Source organism: Pseudophryne corroboree, chromosome 3, assembly GCF_028390025.1.
Source record: "Pseudophryne corroboree isolate aPseCor3 chromosome 3, aPseCor3.hap2, whole genome shotgun sequence".
Lineage (NCBI taxonomy): Eukaryota > Metazoa > Chordata > Amphibia > Anura > Myobatrachidae > Pseudophryne > Pseudophryne corroboree.
Window position 1 is genome coordinate 719,493,835 of NC_086446.1, and position 6,000 is coordinate 719,499,834.

The 6,000-nt window shown below is 45.9% G+C and overlaps 1 protein-coding gene across 4 annotated transcripts in view; it reads right to left on the minus strand.

Annotated features, from left to right (window-relative positions):
* Positions 1–517, minus strand: part of LRRC27 (leucine rich repeat containing 27) — a 152,226-nt gene extending 151,709 nt beyond the window's left edge. For 2 of the 4 annotated variants that reach the window (XM_063962177.1, XM_063962176.1), the window contains exon 1: positions 363–517. The gene's annotated coding sequence lies outside the window, so the exon portion shown is untranslated. Of the gene's footprint in view, positions 1–262; positions 341–362 lie in introns of those variants that run through there. The other 2 variants (XM_063962174.1, XM_063962175.1) reach the window with 2 other exon arrangements.
* Between the last annotated feature and the right edge of the window lie 5,483 nt (positions 518–6,000).

The window sequence follows — 6,000 nt, forward strand, 5'->3', positions numbered from 1 at the left end:
GTCCTGCATTAGTAATCATGTGCAAAAGTCAGTAGGCTCTCTATTATTATCCTTTATTTATATGGCGCCACAAGGGTTCCGCAGCGCCCAATTACAGAGTACATAAACAAATGAGCACAGAAGGAAACAGTGACTACAGTACAATGCAGGACAACTATCTCTTTTAAGTAACTATTTTTTATCACTTTGAAGCCACCTGGGCTCTCTATCCAAATGCACATTTAAAGCAAAATTATAACATTGTAACTGTTTTAACAATTACCCATGCAGAGCATGACTGGAATACCGTGTCATGCACAGAGCATGCATTTCAGCTGCTGCACACCATCCTGGGACTTGTAGTGCCAGCTACTGCTATTTACCTGGCCGGTCACCGGCTGCTCCACTCCAGCTCAGCACCTAGAGACCCCCAGAGCAGGAGGGGTAACGCGCGGCCAGCCAGCCTGCCCCCTGGACCCGGTCACTCAGCTCCTGTACGGCGGAAATGGAACATCAAATCCGTACAACGACGCGTTGCCAGGGCAACCCAGGACTACGGCTGCCCAAGAGAGTCAAATACATGAAAGCGAAACTAGTTAATAAGCTGAATGCCAGGGATGGTTGTCAGACTGATATCTGCCAAATATGGGATTTATATATATATATATATATATATATATATATATATAATTCTGTTCAGTTTGCAGTACTGTGTGTTATTATGGCCACTGTGCATAGCAATCATATTAGGCAGAGTGTTATGTGCTGTTTGTTATACTCAATCAGAGAGCTGAATGAGCAATTTAAATTAGTCTGATTGTGCCTTTCTTGCACAGTATGTTATGCTATATTAGTAACTGATCTGTAATTGCCTCACAGCAAAACTATGAGCCTGCACGGCCTGGTGCTACCATTAGGTAAGTTGTTCTCAAACTCGGTCCTCTGAAGTCTCATCCAGAGTATGGAGGATGTTTAAATATTGTTAATTATTATTATTATTATTAACCTCCTTCATTTATTATGGATCTGCAGCGCCCAATTACAGGGTACATAAACGAATAATCAAAACAGGAAAACAGTGACTTACAGTTGAAGACAATATAGGACAAGTACAGGGTAAATAAACGGGTTCAGTATGGTATGCCGGCGGTCGGGCTCCCGCGACCAGCATACCAGCGCCGGGAGCCCGACCGCCGGCTTACCGACAGTGTGGCGAGCGCAAATGAGCCCCTTGCGGGCTCGCTGCGCTCGCCACGCTACGGGCACGGTGGCGCGCTACGGGCGCCACGCTATTTTATTCTCCCACCAGGGGGGTCGTGGACCCCCACGAGGGAGAATAAGTGTCGGTATGCCGGCTGTCGGGATTCCGGCGCCGGTATACTGTGCGCCGGGATCCCGTCAGTCGGCATACTGAAGACCACCCAAATAAACATAGCTACATCAGCAGATGACACTGAAATAAGTATCAGGTGGCAGAAAACCAGGGGATTTGGTGCCGCAGAAGATGGTTTAAGTAAGAGAAGGAAAAGCATGTGAGGGAAGAGGGCCCTGCTCGTGTGAGCTTACATTCTAAAGGGGAGGGGCATCACAGACATGGGTGACACATGAGGTAGGCAGTGAGCGTGAAACACTTTTTATTATTATTATTATTACATTTTATTTATAAGGCGCCACACTTGTTTTGCAGCGCGGTACAAAGGGCACACAATAGAACAGTACAGGGAGACAGAACTTAACATTACAGTAAAAAATAACAAAAATCGAGTACAGGTAACAAAGAGCACCGCAATTCTCAATACACAATACAGCTTAGATGTAAGTAGCGAGGGAGTAATCAGCGTACTACTAGGGGCTGGCGGTCATAGATAGAGATGAGCCTTTACCAGAAGGAGAATATGCGGGTAAAGATGGTCGCTGAGTAGGAGAGAACTGTTAGTGAAATGTAAGGAGAAAAGGGCTTTCACAACAAGAGGAAAGAGGGCCCTGCTCTGAGGAGATAACAATCTAGTGGGAAGGGGTGACAGACAGATGACATGAGGTGCCGGCAAGCGGGAGGTAGCCTGTTGGCAGGATGTAAGCAAAGCAGAGATGTTCAAGGCATGAGGCAGGGGGATGGAGGAGCAGCCTTAGGACTGGGTTATGCATCGGAAGGGTACGCTTTGATGAATAGGTGGGTTTTTAGTGCCCGTTTGAGGCTTTGCAAGGTCAGGGAGAGTCTAATGAAGCGGGGGAGCGCGTTCCACTAAAGGGGTGCAACACGGGCAAAATCTTGAACTAGAGCATGGGAAGCAGTGACCTGGGTAGAGAAGAGGTGACGGTCATTGGCCGACCGTAGGGGGCGGGAGGGAGTATGAAGGGAGAGGCGGCTATAGATGTAGGGAGCAGTGGATTTAGAGATGGCCTTGTATGTGAGGGTGAGGAGTTTGAAGAGGATTCTGTAGGGGGATGGGAGCCAGTGCAGATTTTGTGAGTACCTGTTAAGGATAGACAGCGGAAACCGATGCTTAGCAACCATTGATGTTCCCGATCCGATGTTGTTTTTTCAGTGGCTGCCATCCATGGGATGCTGTTTCCGATGCCCATCCAATGGCTGCCTGACACCTGGAGGTGGTGTCCACAGCACAGCTTGTGTACGTGTATGAAGCTTCCAGCTGCTGCTCCTTCATACCACTGTTATTCTGGCATCTGTGCTATAATGTCACAGCCCAGACTGGGTAGGGATGGCCATTGGTCATAATTGGCTAACAACCATCATTTAAATGTTCCCTGAAAACTCACCTCTTCAGACAAGCCTATCAAATTTCAGACCCACCCACATAACCTTCAGTGCTTCCCTATCTAATTACATCCTCTGTAGAGTATTCATAACATCACATATCTTGTCTTTCTTTAGTCTCACACCCTCCTGACACTTGGCCAACTTTGTGGGGTATCATCATACAACCCATTAAGAACCTAGCAATCTGGTGGACCATTATGCAATAGGTAGCATCAATCCTTGTGTATCTATGCCTATTTCCCTATAGAGTGTAAGCTTGCGAGCAGGGCCTTCCTACCTCTATATCTGTTTGTTTTTACCCAGTTTTGTTCTATTACTGTTCTAATTGTAAAGCGCAACGGAATATGCTGCGCTATATAAGAAACTGTTAATAAATAAATAAATAAATAAATAACCATCAATGGTTTGTTACTGATGGCTGATGGTTTTGCCATCCTTGGCAGTGGTCTGGTGTTTCTCTGTCCATCGAAAGCAGAGATATGGCAATGGTTTTCTTTTTCTGTTGCAGAACACCCTGATGTACACCACTCAACTCGATCCTCCTTGATTGGCTTGCTGTGTTTCCATGGTCCACAGTAATGATGCCCACTGATGGTTCAAACAATCAATGATTTTCTGTCAATAGTTTCCCGACCATCGATGGTGAACCACTCAATCCCTAAGTCTGGGAAGCTGAGAATGCCGCTCCCAACTCCCGCTTGTAAAAGCAAGGGTGCCAAGAGGGTGGCCTCACACTAGGGACAGGAATGTGTCATAATGGGTATGTGGCCTCAGTGGGCCTGCTTAGTACTTTTAAAGTGATAGACTGCCTCTCCTACAAAATACCATTTTATTGCGAGGGGAACTACCTCCTAACTCCCGTCGATCGTGTGGTAGTATCCTCAAAATGGAACTGTCTCACCAAAATGGAGGCAGTTGGAAAGTACTGTTTGCCTGATTCAGATTTGTACTTGTATGCTTTGCGTACAAATCCAATGGTGGGGGAACTTCGCATATGCAGGACCCCTTCTGAGCATGTGCAGAATGGGTCCTGTGTACTCGCATGCAGTGCAACCCTAAGCCCAGGCTGATTGCCAGGCTGAGGACATTTGGGGGCAACAATCAGTTCCGTTCCACAAAGCGGAAGCGTGTCACCTCCGCTTTGTGGGAGTGGCGAGGCCAGTGTCTGCTTCAGCCAACGCAGATTTGCCGCCCACAGCTGTGGATCTGAGAATGTCATCCTGAGTAACTTGAAGGTTACTCAGCTGACCGATGGTCCTGCAGAGTGATCTGATGCTGCGTTCTCGGGCACAGCAGTGGACCACAGAAGCAGGTAGGAGGTGTCTATTTACACCAAACACCTCTGCTACATTAGCATTTTAGTTGTACATACCACAAAACATTAGCATTTATAAAAAGCAAATAAATAATACACAGATCAGAAACTATTGTTTAGGTACCTGTTATAAATGTGTTGGGTATGTTATACCGGCGGTTGGGATGCCGGCAGTCACATAACCGACAGTGGCATCCCGTAAGTATTCTACCTCTCCCCCATCCCCTACCCTAACCCTTCGAGGGTGGCAGCTATGACTAACACTCGGGGTGGCGCTATGGCTAACCACCCCCATAGTGCCTAACTCAAACCCCCCTAGTGCCTAGCCCTTACCCCCTCCCCCCAGGCACTAACCTGTACCGCGATACTCACTTTCAGGGTGTCAGTTGTTGGTGTTCCGGCAACGATCTTTTGAGTGGTGCCGGGATTCTGTCATTGGTCACATGAATGCCTGCATCCCGACCGCTACGATGCCGAACGCATCCCATTATAAACACAATTATTAATGCAACTATGCTGATTTGAGGGGACTGTCCCCCTTAGTTGCCATATATCCCAACTTGTGTGAAGTTAGGGGAAGGTTCATATTGACCTGGTGCAGCACCATGAACCATGCAGAGGTGGAAGACTTTATACCAAGGATCTTAGGAAGGAGAATGGCAATAGCAGAAGATAATTACATGAAATAATTATTATTGAAACACAGCAATTTTTTCATAAGCGACATGTATTTAATGAATGTGTGAAACATTCAGAAGTGTCGGGTAGGGGGTACTTATTACCTGGGCATGTTGGAGGGGGCTGGGTCAGCTGCTAAGGGGGACATTTGCCCTCTTTGAAGTGCTGCTGAGGGCCTGGGTGGCTGTTTTGACCACACACCCTCAGTACCCTGGTCCGTGAACGCTCTCAGCGGCCCTGGAATCAGCAAGCCAGGTCATACCAGCACATATGGCGACACCGGCCCATAGCACTTATTTATTTAATTCTTTTTAATTACTCACATACACTAGCATGTTCCATTGCATTTTACAGTTGAGAACAAGACAGTAATACAACAAGTTTGGCTAATAACAAACAGACAAAGCGGTAAGAGGGCTCTGCCCGCAGGCTTGTAATCGATTGGGAAATATGCCCCAGCACTGTGCTAGCAGAGCGGTAGGTTCAGTCTTACCACTTCCAGGCAGTAACACTGAATGGTAACTGCAGCGATAATATAATAATCGGCAATAGGAAATCTTTTATAGCACCGCACATCAATAAATAGGGCCAAGAGTCTGAATACATGCTAGCAGGTTTATCGGCTTCTAGTTTGTACGACTGTGGTAAGGAAATCAGATTGTAAGCTCCACTGGGGCAGTGACTGATGACTTCTGTAAATTGTACAGAATACATTGGCACTACAGAAACATATAAATAGATTAGCTATAATGTACAATTGTCAGCATAATAGTCCATCTGTAAGATCTGTCTGAAACGGTTATTAAACTGTAACGGATAAATCTCTTCCCTGATGTCATTGCCACGGTCTCTGCTGATTTTTTTCTTAACATAATATTTTTTTGTCAATTAAAGAGTAGTCGCCGCCTAGATACAACCGCATCCCAAGCTGACTTAATATAATATAATATTCTATACTTTAAAACTGATCCTACTCATAGCATTGACATATATCAGCTATCCATAGAATCGTATTTTGGCACAAGCTGTATAGACACAAGAAAAAGACGAATAGAAATATTTCAATGACATGTTGTCATGGGAATGCTGACTCAAATTGCTGATATATCACTGAGCAATTTACGGGGCAGTTTTGGATCCATTTGTGCACTCTCCGCTGCTTAAACAGACAGCAGAAGCCACGGAAACAGGTGTTTGCTCAACGTTATTGGCTGAAATTCTGTTGTACCATCTCTAGAAGAAGCGTAAT